This window comes from Chiloscyllium plagiosum, unplaced genomic scaffold (assembly GCF_037043375.1).
Source record: "Chiloscyllium plagiosum isolate Xiang-an unplaced genomic scaffold, Cpla_swu_hap1 HiC_scaffold_42, whole genome shotgun sequence".
NCBI classification, from domain to species: domain Eukaryota; kingdom Metazoa; phylum Chordata; class Chondrichthyes; order Orectolobiformes; family Hemiscylliidae; genus Chiloscyllium; species Chiloscyllium plagiosum.
Window position 1 is genome coordinate 51,739,853 of NW_028270180.1, and position 16,309 is coordinate 51,756,161.

Genomic DNA, 16,309 nt, shown 5'->3' on the forward strand with positions numbered 1-16,309 from the left:
CCACATGGATACTAACTGCGTTGGAAACCTATGTGGGAATCGACGACAAGCGACTCAATAAATTTTGCTAAATTCCATGGTGCTTTTTAGAAATGCAGTTTCTGTTCACCTCAATCAAAACCGCAGTTTCTGAACATAGTAACAGAAGTCAAAAGGTAATTACCTCACCCCACCCTCACTCCGGAAGAGCTGCTAACTGTCCTTGAGTGCTTTTTGTTCTCGATGTGAAGAGCTTTCACGCCTGAGTCACCTTCACGTCTCTGGTTGCTGAGTGAATCACAAAGAAGGAATTTCACCAGAACTGCAACTGCCTCACTTCTCCACTCGCCCTCCCCGTTTACATTTTCCTGCTCGTCAGTGATTTAAAGAAAACCAAATGGATGCGATGTCATTCTGTAGCCTCTCTGTCGATTCCACCGTTTCAGTTCCAACATGACTTAGATCTCGGGGCGGACCTTAATACTAGCGACGCTATGAATGCGCAAGTCGAAAGATTCCTCTGAGAGTGCAATTTCTTTCATTGCTGTTGCTGATTGAATGAGCCACGAACGTGCGAATTGCTCCAAAATATGATTCAGGATATCTGGTGCCAATTCTCGCACGTTGAATCACGATTGACAGCTTCCAAATGAGGTCTTTCTGAGACGACCTTGGGGTACATTTGACAGACAGACAAGTTCAGGAATTCGTGGTGCGCTGTGACACCAGCGCATCAGCTTCTTTCCTGTCTTTGAACCGAGCCGTCGGCGCAAGGAAGGCAAATGCGGTACTGCTTTTCGTGGAAGGATCAGAAGGCGGTAACTACATTCTCCAACAGAATGGCATATGATCAGAACCAGGTTGGAGAAAAACCTAACAACGCTTTGCACTGTAATTAAATGGAATTGCATTACATTTCACTACCAGAGCAGATTTGTTCAAGCAAATTCGAAGGCAGGTTTGCAGATGGGAAAGCATGCAAGAAAGCTCAGCTCTTGTCCATGTAAAAGGCTGCAGTTGAAGAACAAAACAGTTTCTGCCCAGTTTCGAACTGGGGACCTTTCGCGTGTTAGGCGAACGTGATGACCACTACACTACAGAAACGAGCCACTGCCGTGCGTGCTCCGGCTCAGTGGCGTCCAGCACTGAAAGTTGAATCCGTTCTACGTTTCACCTTTTTGTTTCCAATAGCTCGGAGGAGGCTATTACACTCAGAAAATTGCAAAGGTAATCGGGTGAGTTTCTGGATATGGTGCGTTGAGAGGGTTTGGGGCCAAATGCTGGGGAACGGGACTTGTTTAGTTTTGGCTATGTGGTGAGCATGGACGAGGTCCACCGAAGTATCTTTTTCCACGATGTACCCCAATAACGTCATGTTGCTTCCACCGGCTTTAAATGATTACTTTTTAGCGGAGTTTGCCATCGCAGTCTGTGGCACAATCATTTAGTCTGTTCGACTGCTCACGGGAAAGGTAGTATTGTGAAACACTGCAGAAACGAACGACTTCCTTACTTTAGCTCCGACTGACCATACTCTGTGAAATTTTCCCAGATCCTCAGCTGAGGATTTTTGCTGCTGGAAGTTACCTCAGAAACGCTGTTAAATCGAAATGTATTGAGCGAATCGCAAAACAGAAAGCATTTAACACGGAACACAAACGAAACTGGCATTTTCAGACACAGAGATGCATGAATGCTAAATGTGATACAGTCCGAGGGCATGAGTCATAAAGTAATCTCACAACTAACAACAGGGCATTTCCAAACGACTCTTTCAAACATACTGCAGCCTTAGTGCACCACCACTTTCCAGACAATGCTGAAAAGAGAGAAAGAAAGAACATAATAAGAATTGGCCGTAAAAAGTGAATTTCACCAATCACAGTCTCGATTAGATTACCTTTCCCTTCCGATGTTTCCAGGACGGAAATGGAAGATATTCAATAAGGTATGACATCGAAATTCATTGGAACGATTTTCCCATTAGCTAGAAACCCAAATAACCAACGAGTAGAGTCACCGTAGGACTTCGTTTCACAACAGCGATGAAATAACAGTCTCCATTCGGTTCCAGTAAAAGCTCAACTTGCCTGGGACGGCAGAACTGTTTGCGATTTTCCGCGCGGGAGACGAACACGATCATGACAGTAGAGACATTTTGAAATATTTGGCAGTATCCCACACCACAGTTAATTCCCTGGGAAGCAAACCCATTTTACTTTTGTTTTCAACATCAATAGACAGTGGGCAACGAAACAGCATTTTAACAAGCTGCAGCGTTGGAGTTGATCAGCAGAAATGGCAGTGGTGGGATTCGAATCCGCGCCCCTTTCGAGACTGGAACCTGGATCCAGCGCCTTAGACCGCTCGGCCACACTACCAGCCGGCCGCGCCGCCTCATTTTCTTGTATTTCCAATTGTCCTCCTGCATAACAACAGATGCAAAGTCACATGATAAGGGTTCCATGTTGATCATTGTTGCTGCCTCTCACTCCCCAAGTCAAATCATAGGATCTATAACAAAACAATAAACTGCAGGTGCTGGAGATCTGAACCCCAGAAACAAAGTGCTGGAGAAACTCAGCAGTTCTGAGGACATCGGTGAAGAGAAAAAAATGTTACATTTCAAGTTCACTGTCTCTTTGTCTGAATAGAGAAAAGGTCACTGGACGTGAAACTTACAATGTTTAATTCCCCTCAGAGATGCTGCTGGACCTGCGGTTCTCCAGCACTGTGCTTTCGAGAGTGAACTTTATTTACAAAACAGATCGGAAAAATATTAATCTCCAAAAGTGAAAGGTTCATTGCAAATATGAGCATAGTTTCCACACTTGAGTTGCACAAGCACGTCTCAGTTTAAAAACAATATTTAACTCAAAGTAACATTCTGTCTCAAAATTAGCCGAGTTCCACCAGTAATAAATCTCATCCACCCAATGAGGCACTTCAGCACGACATCCTGCAGTGTTACACACAGCCACCTTGATCAAAGAATGATCACATGTCACAAAATTGAAGGTCAACAGCATGTCTCTTTACAGGAGCTGTAGTCAAACTCAATTTTTGGAAGGATTTTTATTAAATCTGATTGAACATTTAAATCTCAGGGCATAATCTTTGCTTTTTTTAAACAAAGTGTGTGGGAAACATCCCACATCTTGCTAAAGGTTCAGTTCAGTCTGATACATAGAGCCAAAGTCAAGCAAACATCACACTTTCCATTCACCTCTACAAAGGGCTGACATCACATTTCTTCAGGATTTAAAGTATTCTCTAAATTGTTTGTAAAATCATTTGTCACGTTCAAGAACTGGACAATAAATGTCATTGTATACAATAAGAGTGAAGCCTGTGGCAGCAGATTTAACTTTGGAGGGCAGTGTGTGCGGTTTCTAAATGCTGGGAGCACTTTGGGAGACTGCTCCCAGATGGTGACAGTGAGCAGATCTGGAATGCACTGTTTAGATTTTGGAATCCTTGGGAGACTATCTCTGGCTTCAGTAGCACTTGGCTTACATTGTACAGTAAGCAATTCATAAAGTTACTTTTGTATTGTTGTTGACGACCCGAATGGCATTCAAATCTGCCAGCTTGCCTTCAATAGTGTAAATCCATCTATTGTAAATATTTGGAATATTCCAGAACTGCCCAGTGCTTGGCAAATTCAGGGGGAACAAAAAATCACATTGAGTAATTATAAATTAAGAATCCAAAAGGACTTAACCACTGAAGTATTCAATTCAATTAGGTAAATGGAGTGCTCACATTTAAAATACCTCTTATCCAAAGGAATGGATGGACTGACAGAATTGGGACCAAATTCCTAGCTGGGGCATGTGAAATGTGCTTTGATAAAGTCACCTGCATTTACCAACAATAATTTGGCAAGCTCGGAAATTTGAGAAACAATAAAGGGTTCATTGCTGCTCCAGTCAGGTCCCAAGCTCTGTGAAAAAATAACAATATTCAGGTTTATTGCATACACTCTGAAATAGGAGTTTCTTCTACAGATCTTGCAAGTTTCCCCAATGAGCATAGTCCATCCAAATGATGTTGCTAACTTTGGCCAACTCATTTCTTTCCGAGTCTCTATAGCCTGAAGAGTGACCAGAAGCAATTACTCCATTACTGACGAGGTTTTTTTTTTCCTTCAGAATTGATCTCCATATATTCAGTGCCCACAAAAGTTAAAAAGCTTTTTATCCTTTATAGAGCAATGATTCAGTGGGAGTAAAACGCTAACGTTTTCTTGCTTAACAATCAAGCTGCCTAAATTTTAAAAATGAACACTTCTTACTAGTTCACCTAGATCCTAATTAAATATTTTCTGCGTAACAAATCACATGATACATAGTTATTCAGATAATAAAACAAGTTTATTCATTGAAGAACTCAGAGGAAAAAGTCATGAAATAATGTGAGTTTGATATACCTCAATCATCATTCCAAGTGCTGTCTGCATAAATTTTCCTTTTCCTCCTCAAAGTATTTAACTTCTTGAATAATTGAGAGAATGAAGTCACAGATGTACAACACAAAATCAGACTCTTCAGTCCAACTTGCCCATGCTGACCTGATATCAAAAATTAATCTAATCCCATTTGCCAGCATTTGTTCCATATCAACCTTAAACCCTTTCTACTGATTATCAGTTTATTTTACTTTTTCAGCACTTGAAATACTGACATTTATTTCTACCAACATTGGTTAAAGATGTCATAAGTTCATTCATCGAAGTTAATTTTGTAATCTTTCACAAAGAAACAAGTGAGAACAACATATAGCTGAATGCAAAACAAAATACTGCAGCTGCGCGATATCTGGGAACACTCTAAAGGTGAGGCACTGATACTGCACAAGTTTGTCAGCACAGTTTCAATTACTGACAATAATTTAGTAATGTCTTAGCCTTCATATAGTGAAGGTAAATGTGAGATATCTGAATTTCATGAATTGGTTCCTATTGCACTTTGATCAACAAAAATTATTCTTGGTTTAATCTACTCAAAGGAGAAAGTGATGATCAAAGAACCTGGACATCAGAGTCGAAAAGTGTCATGCTGGAAAAGCACAGCAAGTCAGGCAGCATCCGAGAAGCAGGAGAGTTGATGTTTCGGGCATAAGCCCTTCATCAGGAATCACAGGCTTCAGAAAAATAACTGGCATCGACTTATGCCAATACATACGTAGAAGGGTCAAAGCACGTTACTATCAGATTAGAGACTAATTTCAGATTTGATACCATTCAGTGCAACATTTCAGTATGATATTTACATATGTACCTAAAAGACAAGTTGTCTAATATTACAAGCTCCAGGATGTTTATATGATTAAACCTGGAAATAAAGCTGGTGAACAAGAATGGCAAAGTGAAGTCCCATCGGTATCGCCTTGGGCAGTGTCAAATAAGAATTTGAGAGCAGAGTTGCCAGTTTGGTGTAACCTGCAGTCTGGCCAAATTGCAGCAAACATCTGTTCAATTTTATCTGCAAACTATTTAATGCAAAATCCTCCTTGTCCAATAATGAGGCAGCATTTTGGGAAGTCATTTTTAAAATATATTATTTTCAAAGTTCCCCGCAATTAAGAGTGATCACTTGGTGCTGTCTGCATAACACAGTAGAAAAAGAATTAACAAAAAAAAACATTATAACCCAAATTCAGACTCACTAATTTATTGATATTGCATGGGTCCAGTCTTGATAAGTAATCGATTTTTAACAATAAATCCAGATAAATTTACTAACTACATTGGAGTACAGTCAAGTTTCTTACTGAACAGTGACTGGATTGGACAGAGTCCGCATGGATTTAAGAGACGGGAATCATACTTAGCAAAGCTACTGAAAGAATCTACAGAGTCGAATATTAAAGTAAGAAATTGCAGGACATTTAGAAAAGCTTATCATTAAACATGGTAGACTGGGTTTTGTGAAAGAGAAACTATATTTGACAAATTTGCGACAGTTCATTGAGGAGATAACAAGCAGGGCTGATAAAGGGCAATCCAATGATGTTCTGTATTTGGATTTTAAAAATGCAAATGATAAGGTGCTACATAAAATTGCACAATTTAGGAGCTCATGGTATCGGCATAATGTATTAGCATGGATTGAGGATTGGTTAACCACATTGGTTGTTGCTGAGTCCTCATTTGCAGTTCTGTATATAATGTTCGCTCCCATATTTAATAAAGGATAAGCCAACATCAGAGACCATTCAAAAAAGATTCACTTACGTGCTTCGAGGACGAAAGGGTTGACCTATCAAGAATAGATAAGCAGGGGTGATGTAATGGAAACAAGATTCTGAGGAGGTTGACAGGGTGGATGTTGACTAGATCTTCTAGCACCAACGAAGTCTGAAACCAGGGGATATTACATAAGGGAACATTCATTTTATAAAAAGTAATGATTTTTTTCTCTCATTGAACGGCTAGAATTTTCTCACCCAAACAATTGTGAAAGTTAAATGTGGGAGGGGAATGGTTGGGTTACTCTTCAGAGGGTTGTTCTGGCTTGTTGGGCTGAAGAGCCTGTTTCTACACTGTAGGCAATCTATGATTCTATCTCAAATTATTTTAAAAGAGGGCAGACATATTTTTGAAATATTGAGCAGTTGAGGGCTATGCTGATGAGGCATAAAAGAGGTGTTGAGAACTGGGTTGGCCCAGCCATGATCTGATAGAATGGGGGAACAAGCTGAAGGGAATGAATGCCCTACTCCGGCTCCGATTCCTGTTTTTTTTTTGTTTCCAAAGAAGAGCGTGATACAATGTGGTAAAGATCTCAGATGTTGTGAAAAGGAGTGAAAATGGGGTGTTTATGTACTGATTCAGGTGGCATTGATTCATCTATCGCAGCTATTCAGTCATGAGTAGGAAGGCAATTCCCTCCATGAATAAAGGAAATCTACTGCAGAGCTCACACAAAGGGAATTCTTACCCTCAGTAAACTCTCCCATCACATTACCCAACATATCAGCTAAAGCAGGACACACTGCGCATGCTCTAGTCAACAAAGGGACCCCGGGTGATTGATGTCAGCACCGGACCAATGAAAGGACGGTGGGCGGAGCTGGATGACCTAGCGGGATGTTGGTCCTCCAACCAATCAACGTGAATGAAGGGCGGAGCTAAACTAGACAACGTGATCATCCTCGCGCGCGGCGCAGAGTCGCTGTAATGAATGCTCGGGAAGTTATGGAGAGAAAGGATATGGTAAGGAAAGAAATAAACAGGGAAACGGGAGAAAAACTGTGTTGCTATGAGCGGAGAGGTTTTACAAACAAATTGTGCACGTTGGAAAACACAAATGTGAACGTCCCAGTCCCGTGTTTGCAGTAAATGAGGAATGGCCTCAGCGCGGCTGCAGGCCTGAGTGAGCGCCGCCATCTTTATTCGGGACAACGATTCACGTGCGGAGCCGCCATCTTTGTAGGGGGCAAGGTGCAGCCAGTCGCACGTGCAGCCTTTCTCTGGTAGAGAGTCTTTGGGATCATAGCAGTCAATACTGCTCTGATTCACCTCTGGGCTCCCTCATGGCCACTTTGTCAAGATCTAGCTTCCTCAGTCTCGAACCATGGGTGTATTTTTGGTCTGTTTACTACTGTATTATTACTTTTATAGCCCCTTTGTAAACGAGTTTTTTCATTGCAGTCCAGCCCCTGATCATGTGCTGCTCTATTATCAGATTACTTTTATCTTGAATATTTTTGACAGTCAAGAATTCTTTTTTCCAACAAGCAAGTGTATTTTCCTTCCATTTCTGACTATCAAATTCTACACCATTTTCATTCCCTGTAATCCATTTTGCACTCCCTGAAACATCAACTGTGTTTCTACTTCCACTGATACCAATGATTAATGCCAAAGCCCTGTTGCCTGTGGAGAGGATGATGTTTGACTTTCTTGTACAGCTGCAGTTTGTGTGGTGAAGGTGCTCTCACAATGTGGGCAGCACGGTGGCACAGTGGAAAGCACTGCTGCCTCACAGCGCCTGAGACCCGGGTTCAATTCCCACCTCAGGCGACCCACTGTGTGGAGTTTGCACGTTCTCCCCGTGTCTGCGTGGGTTTCCTCCGGGTGCTCCGGTTTCCTCCCACAATCCAAAAATGTGCAGGTCAGGTGAATTGGCCATGCTAAATTGTCTGTAGTTTTAGGTGGCGGGTCGGTGTGGACTTGTTGGGCCGAAGGGCCTGTTTCCACACTGTAATGTAATCTAATCTAATCTAATCTAATGTGGTTGGGTAAGTGGCATTATAGGTTATTCATTCAGCAACAGTGATGATTTGAAAATAATGTCCAAATCAACAACAGTTTGTATTTTTATTATCATGCTTATAATTTCACAAAAATACGATTGAGAACTTTAAACATATGGCCAGAGATGGAGATATTAGGTCAGGTGACCAAAAGCATTGCCAAAAAGCAGCTTTTGAGGGATTTCTTAAAGGTGGAAAGCAGACCTGTGAGGTTTTGGCTACGAATTTAAGACCATGCTGCTTCAGCAACTGTAGAAACAGCCACACAGGTGAAGTAATGCATTAACAAATGGTTGGGAGTCTCGAAGAAAATGGGTTGTCGAGGGCTCAAAGTGTGTGTGGTGCAGGGTGCTAGGGATTATCACAGCCAGGAATTAAATCAAGTGTGAGAATTTTAAATTGAGGGATATTGGCCAGGTGCTGGCAGGTGAGACTAGATTGGGTTGGGATATCTGGTCGGGATGGACAGGTTGGACCGAAGGGTCTGTTTACTTGCTGTACATCTCTATGGCTGCATGCTGTTCATTTTAGTTAGGAGCCTTTTGATGAATCAACAAGCAGAGATTTAGACTTTTTTGAGATTACAGGGAGGTTGAATGTGGGAAGCTGGCCCTGAGTGTGTTTGGAAAATGAAAGTATGAGCTGAGACAAGGGTGGAATCAGCTAGAAATAGTGGTCTTGGCGTGGGACTGAGTTATCACACTCACCTCACCTCTGGGATTCAGCTGGTTGCCAGATTGTGAATCAGGGCGGTAACGCAATCGGGAGCTGAGTGGCCCTGGTGGAGCCTAAAATGAGTGTCGCTGAGCTGGCTGTTGCTGAGTAGCTGCTGCTTGGTAGCCCTGTTGATGACATCACTTTACTGCTGATCGAGTATGGACTGATAGAGGGAAATTGCCTGGGTTGGATTGCCCTGTGTTGTTCTGTTGAACATCCCTGGGCAATGTTCCACATTGTTGGTCGATGCCAGTGCTGGAGCGGTACGTGGCTCGATGGGTGGCAAGTTCTGGAGCACAAGCCATCAGTATTATTGCCAGAATGTTGGCAGGGCCCGAACCCTTTACACTACTTAACCATTTCTTGGTATTCTTCAAACTGAATCGATCTTGCTTAAAACTCACATCTGTGATGTTAGAAACCACTGGAGAAGGCTGAGATGGATCATCCCACTTTGCAGTTCTGGCTGAAGATTGCTGCATAGGTGTGCGAGGCCCCTCCATCAGTAAGGGTGGGATTTCTGTGATGCTTCCTCCAGTGAGTTGTTTAATTGGCCATCACCGTTCACAACTGGGTGTGGCAGAACTGCAGAGCTCCGATCTGTTCCATTGGATGTAGAAACGTTTAGCTCTGTTGCTTGCTGCTGATGCTGTTTGATATGCAGGTAGTTCTGTTTGATAGCTTCACCAGGTTGGCACTTGATTTTTCGGGCTGCCTGGTGCCGCTCATGGCATGCCATCCTTTCCTGTCCATTGTGATGGGTGAGAGCAGGATTTACAAACCCATGAGATTACAGATTGTGCTGGAGTGCAGTTCTGCTGCTGTTGATGTCCCACAGTGCCTCAGAGACACCCAGTTCGAAGTCTGTCCCATTTAGAACTGTGATAATGCCACTCAACACGGTTGAGGTTTTTCTCAACTTTAAGGCAAGACTTTGTCTCCGAAAGGAATGTGTGATGGTCGCTCTTACTGATACTGTCATGGCCAGATGTATCTGCCGCTGGTCAATTCCTAACAATGAGATCAAGTATGTTTTACACTCTTGTTGGTTCCCTCACCACCTGCTGCATACTCAGTTGAGCAGCTATTTCCTTTCGGACCTGACCAGCTCAGTCAGTAATTCCGTTGCAGAACTAGTCTCGATTGTGGACCTTGAAATCCTGTACCCAGAATACGTTTGACACCATTTTACTTCCTCAGTGCTTCCTCCAAATGTTGTTCAACATGAAGGAGAACTGATCCATCAGCCAAGGGAGGACGGGACGTGGTAATCAGCAGGAGCCCTGAGATTTCCTGGTCTCCGGACCCAATGCTGTGTACTCCCAGGGCAAATCCTCCCTGTCTGTACGCCACTGTGCCACCACATCTGCCTGGTCTGTCCTGCTGGTGGGACAGGACATATCCAGAGATTTCAGGAGAAAGTGAAGAGTGCAGATGCTGGAGATCAGAGTCAAGAGTCTGGTGCAGGAAAAGCCCAGCAGGTCAGGCTGATGAAGGGCTTAGACTCGAAACGTCGATTCTCCTGCTCCTCGGATGCTGCCTGACTGTTGTGCTTTTCCAGCACCACACTCTCGATATCTGGGGATGGTGATGGTGGTGTCTGGTCATTGTTTGTAAGGGATGATTCCGTGAGTATGAGTATATCAGGCTCTTCCTTGATTGGTCTGTGAGACAGCTCTCCACATTTTGGCACCAAAAACCATATGTTAGTGAGGAGGACGTTGCAGCATTGAGAGGGCTGATTCTGTGGTTGTAATTTCTGGTGCCTTGTTAGTTGCCAACTGGTCCATCCAGTTTCATTCCTTTGTTGAGACTTTGGAGTGATTAATACAGTGAATAGCTGGCTGGGCCGCTGTCAGGTTGGCAGGAGTTGTCTCGCCATTGACAATGGTTTCATGGAGATCAGGAGATTCCTAATACTTTTTTTTCTTGAATTCAGATTCCACCAACTGCCAAGACGGGATTCGAACCAGGACTTCAGTCGTTTGTTTTAATATTCTGGATAAAAGCTAAATACATCAGGTTTGTTCACTCATTTGAAATATCACGAACCCTGGTTTTGTTTCTTTGTAAAACACTGTCCATCATCCTGTCTCCTCCACCCTCCCCTCCAACAACGAGTGAAGAGCACATGGAGTTTCTCTGACACTAAGACTGAGATAATCCGATCTGCTCTTTCCCTCCCTCCCACTAGCCCACTGAGCCAAACTGCATCACGTGGTGTTCCTGGTTTTTATCCTAAACCTACATCTTTCTCCAGTCTCTTGTAAAGCCTTATCAGAGCCCCCCTTGACCCTTTACTCTAATCTCACTAAACTCACTTTCCAACTCTCTCTCCTCCGCTGCCGCCTCATCACTCCCCCTCGCCAATTCATAGATATTGTTCCTTGTTCTGTCTGTTGGTCTTTTCTGGTTATGTCGTTCTCTCCCATTCTGTGAAAAACTAATATTTGACCTCACCGTTGTTGGAAAATCCTGCTCCATCTCCACTCTCCCTTTCCTTTCTGAATTCCTTGCATTTGGTGTCCCTCAACGATCTATCCTTGGTCTCTCCTGTATCTCACGTACGTAGTGCCAGGAGGTGATATCATCCAAAAACACTGTTAGGTTTGACATGTACACTGACGATGCCCAGCTCTCCCTCCCCATCATCCCTCTCCATTACTCCACTGTTACTCAGTTATCAAACTGCTTACCACGCTCCCACTACTCGATTAGCTGCAGTTTCCTCCATTGAAACATTGTCACGGTTAAACCCATTGCCTTACCTTTACTTTTCTGCTGAGCCCCTCCCTCTCACTTGGAACTCTCTGAGGCAGAACAACACTCTTCACAATATTGCTGTTATATCTGACCCCAAGGTGACCTTCTGATCAGACATCCACACAATCACAACACCAGGAATTCCAATCTCTTAAACGTTGCTTTTCTCCACCTCATCCCAGCTCCATTGCTACTGAAACCCCTTACCCGCATCTGTGTCACCTTAAACTTGAAAAAAAAACCCTTGATTCCGTGACTCAGAATCTGGTTTCAGACTCCCCCCCCACCCCCCCCTCAGTATTTACCCTCAGACACATCCTCTCAGTATTTATCCTGTCAAACCCCTTAAGAACCCCATCGGTCTCAATGAGATCACCTCTCTTTCTCCAAAATCCAGTGAGTAGAGTCCCAACCTTTTCAGCCTTTATTTAAAAGATAATCCCTCCAAACCAGGTATCATCTCATTAAATCTTCCCTGAAATGCCTCCAATAAAGTGACACATTTCCTTATCTAAAGCCACCAAAACTGCTCTCATTACTGCAGATATGGTGGTCTCACCAGCACTTCCACACGTTACTCTCATGTATATACTCCAAACTCTAGTACTGAGAACCTTTGAAACAAAACATTCGATTCCCCTTCCTCATTCCCTGTTGTAACTGTGTGGTAGCTTTCTGTGTTTCCTGAACAATTACCCCTGGTCCCTTTGTGGTACAGCTTTCTACAGTTTCCACCATTTAAATAGTACTTAGCTCTTTTATTATCTCCTCCAAAATGAGCAACTTCCCATTTTCCCAAGTTACACCCCATCTGGCAACTTGTTGCCCCCTTCTCCTGAGCAACTCTCTCTTTTCATAATCCTCTTAGACCTTTACAGTTATGCCTTTTCTAGGAGATATCTCTCCTTCCCATTCTTCCAAACATTTACTGGGAGCACTGGGCAGTGGGAAGCAGGCAGAGTTGCTATCTTTTTAGGGTTACGCTTTGGAGTGATTGAGAGGATCTTCCTACCCATTGGTCAGGATGGAGACAACTTGCCCATCGTTAGCCTTTCACACCCAAGTCTTATTGATGAGGCAGAGCGGCAGCACGGAATAAAAGAAAAGAAAGTAATTCTTGTTCCCCATATCTCACTGACGCTTGGATCATTTTCTCCAACGTGTCAATGAACTGCTGTGTTCAGTCACATGAGATCTCAAGTTGGAATCTCCTAGAAACCCACAGATTTCCCCCTGAGTTGACTGCTGATGTCCTCAAGGGTAATATGTCCAGTCATCCTGGGCCACGAGGAGGGGATGGTGTGGGTTTCTAACCTGAACTGGTAGTGGCAGATTTTATAAACTTGTATTACAGGATATTACAGGTGGACATTCAGATGGTAATCTCAGTAAATATTCTGCCAAACTCTGATTGAATTACTCAGGATATCAGGACCTGGATATTCGCATTGTGTGTGTGAGTATTGTGTTCCAGATCAATCCTATTTGCTGCTTAAAAATTCTCCTTTGAATCATCGCATTCTCGCAAAAGGTCTCCCCAAACCTTCAATGTGTCATGTAATCCTTTTATGATGACGTGCTGAGTGTAAGGTTTGTTATTCGAATGTGTAATTTTTGTATAAGGATGTCTCAGAGAGGGAGCTGAATATTCTTAAAGGGGAGAATAACCATTTTGAGGGGAGGCTGTTGTTTATTGGTATCAATGACATAGGAATAGAAGAGTTCACATTGTTGGATCATTGGAATCTCTTGTGGGGTAGAATTGACCTCCATCAGAAGGATGGATTGTACCTGCACTGGAAGGGAACAGTTGCTAGTGCTATTCAGGAGGCATTAAACCAGTGAAGGAATGTGGGTAAACCCAGAGAGAGAGTGAGGAAGAGCTAAGTCTGACGCTGGTACAGTTCAGACGTCAAACAGTCAAGGCAGACAAGGGCAAGGCACAGAATGAGCAGTTACACTGCATTTATTTCAATGCAGGAGGCCCGATAGGTTGGGCAGAGGAGCTCAGGGTATGGTTTTGAACATCGCACTGGGTTATTATAGCAATTACAGAGGCATGACTCAGGGATGGATAGGACCAGCAGCTTAATGTTCCAGTGAATAGATGCTATCGCAAAGATAGAAAGGGGGCAACAGAGCAAGGGGAGAGATATTTTTGATTAGGGATAACATTACAGCTGGGCTTCAAGAGGGTATTCCTGGGAGTACATCCAGGCAGGTGATACAGGTGGAACTGAGAAATAAGAAAGGGATGATCTCCTTATTGGGATGGTACTATTGACCCCCCCTTCCCCAATAGTCAGCAGGGAGTTGAGAAGCAAATTTACTAAGAGATCACTTCTCTGTAAGAATAGTATGGTTGTGTACAAGACTTGACCTTCTTTGTTATTCATTCACAGGATGAGGGTGTCACTGGCTGGGCCCAAAGGGCAGTAAAGAGTCAACCACATTGCTGTGGGTCTGGAGTCACAAGTGTGCCAGATCAGGTAAGGATGGCAGATTCCTTCCCCGAAGGATATTAGTGAATCTGATGAGATTTATTTTCGCAATAATCAACAATGGATTCATGGTCTTTAATAGATTCTTACTTCCAAATTTTTATTGAATTCATATTCCACTCTCTGCCGTGATGGGATCCAAACCCTGGGCCCCAGAATGTTATCTGGGTGTCTGGATTATCCATCTAGTGATAATCTCACGAGGCCATTTGGCAGGATGAGTGACTGAGGTATCCGTGGGGCAGCACATCAGCACCAAAGATCCCATGGTCTCTGCGGAAGATAGAAAGGACTGGGGAGGGAGATATATCCCTGGTGGTGGGGTCTGACTGTAGGTAGCGGACATAGCAGAGGTTCATGGAGATTAGTGGGTGGCAGGTGAGGACCGGAGGATTATATTCTTATTGTGGTTGGAGGGGTGGGGGGAAGGCGGAGGTACAGGAAGTGGAGGATATGCGTTGGAGTGCATTGTTGATCAAGTGGGAGGGAAATCCGGTCCTTGAAAGAGGAAACCTTTCTGGGATGTCCTGGAGTGGAATTGCTTCTGCCTGGAGCAGATATGACAGAGGCAGAGGAATTGGGAGTACAGGATCACGTTTTTACAGGAATATACTCGAGGGTAATCAGGAGAGCAAAAAGGGGACTTGAAATATCTCTAGGAAATAGTTTTTAAGGAGAATCCAAAGAGATTCTACAAATACATTAAGGATAAAATCATAACCAGACGGAGAATAGGAATTCTTAAAGATCAACAAGGCCATCTATGGAACAACAGGAGGTCGGAGAAATACTATGCTATTCTATTCTAGAGAGTTTGGAGAAATAAATAGTGATCACTTGAAAAGTGTCTAGATTACAGAGGAGGAAGTAGTGGATGTCTTAAACAGTAGCAAGGTTGATAAATCCCTGGGACCTGATCAGGTGTATCCCAGAAATTTGTGGAAAGCTAGGAAGGTGATGGCAGTGCCCGTCCCTGAGATATTTATATCATTGTTTGTGACAGGTGAGGTGCTGGAAGATGGGTGGCCATTATTTAAAAAAGGTGGTAAGGAAATGCCAGGGAACAGGAGAACAATCCACCTAACGTCAGTGGTAGGTAAGTTGTTGGAAGGGATTCTGAGGGACAGGATTTACATGATTTGGAAAGACGAGGATTGATTAGGGATAGTTAACATGGCTTTGTGTGTGGGAAATTCTCTCTCTCGAACTTGATTGAGTTTTTTTTGAAGATGTGACAAAGATGATTGATGAAGGCAGACTGTGGACGTTGTCTATATGGACACTGAACGATGTTCCACAAAGCAGACTGGTTAGCAAGGTTAGATAACAACATGAAATGGCGGGAGAACGAGCCATTTGGATACAAAACTGGCTTGAAGGTAGGAGGGTTGCTTTGCGGACTGGAGGCCTGTGAGCAGCATTGTCCTGCAGGAATGGATATTGGGTCCTTAAATAAATGACTTGGATGTGAATATGAGATATGGTCAGTGGGTTTACAGAAGACACCAAAATTGGAGGTGTAGTGGACAATGAAGAAGTGGACAAGTTCAGAATGCAACAGTATCTTGACCAGATGGGCCATTGGAGCGAAGAATGGCAGACTGGGTTCAATTTAGACAAATGTAAGCTGTTGGATTTTGGAAAGACAAATCAGAGCAGGACTTGTACACTTAATGGTAAAGTCCTAGGGAATGTTGTTGAACATAGAGACCATGGAGTGCAGGTTCATTGTTCCTTGAAAGTAGACTCGCAGGTAGGCAGACTAGTGAAGGTGGTGTTTGGTATGCTTATATTGATTGGCCAATGCATTGAGTACATAAGCTGGGACGTCAAATTGTGTGGTTGGACAGGACATTGATTAAGCCATTTCAGGAATTCTGTTTGAAGTTCGAAATTCCCTGTTCTGGAAAGGATGTTGTGAATCTTGAAAGAGTTCAGACAAGATTTACAAAGACTTTGCTAGGGTTGGAGGATTTGGACTACAGGGAGAGGCTGAATAGGCCAGAGTTAATTTCCCTAGTGAGTCGAAGACTGAGGGGTGACTTCATGGAGATTTATAAAATCATGAAGGGCATGGATAAGGTGAA

General features: G+C 43.3%; 1 long non-coding RNA gene and 1 other non-coding gene across 2 annotated transcripts in view; one reads left to right on the forward strand and one right to left on the reverse strand.

Annotated features, from left to right (window-relative positions):
* Positions 1-1,010: 1,010 nt before the first annotated feature.
* trnav-aac (transfer RNA valine (anticodon AAC)) lies at positions 1,011-1,083 on the reverse strand. The gene has a single exon. It is a non-coding gene; the product is annotated as a tRNA-Val (tRNA).
* Positions 1,084-10,909: 9,826 nt separating this feature from the next.
* The window catches only part of LOC148137804 (uncharacterized), a 42,593-nt gene continuing 37,193 nt past the window's right edge, over positions 10,910-16,309 (forward strand). Inside the window, exons 1-2 of the long non-coding RNA XR_015754068.1 lie at positions 10,910-10,980; positions 14,124-14,210. This is a non-coding gene — a long non-coding RNA (uncharacterized LOC148137804). The remainder of the gene's footprint in view (positions 10,981-14,123; positions 14,211-16,309) is intronic.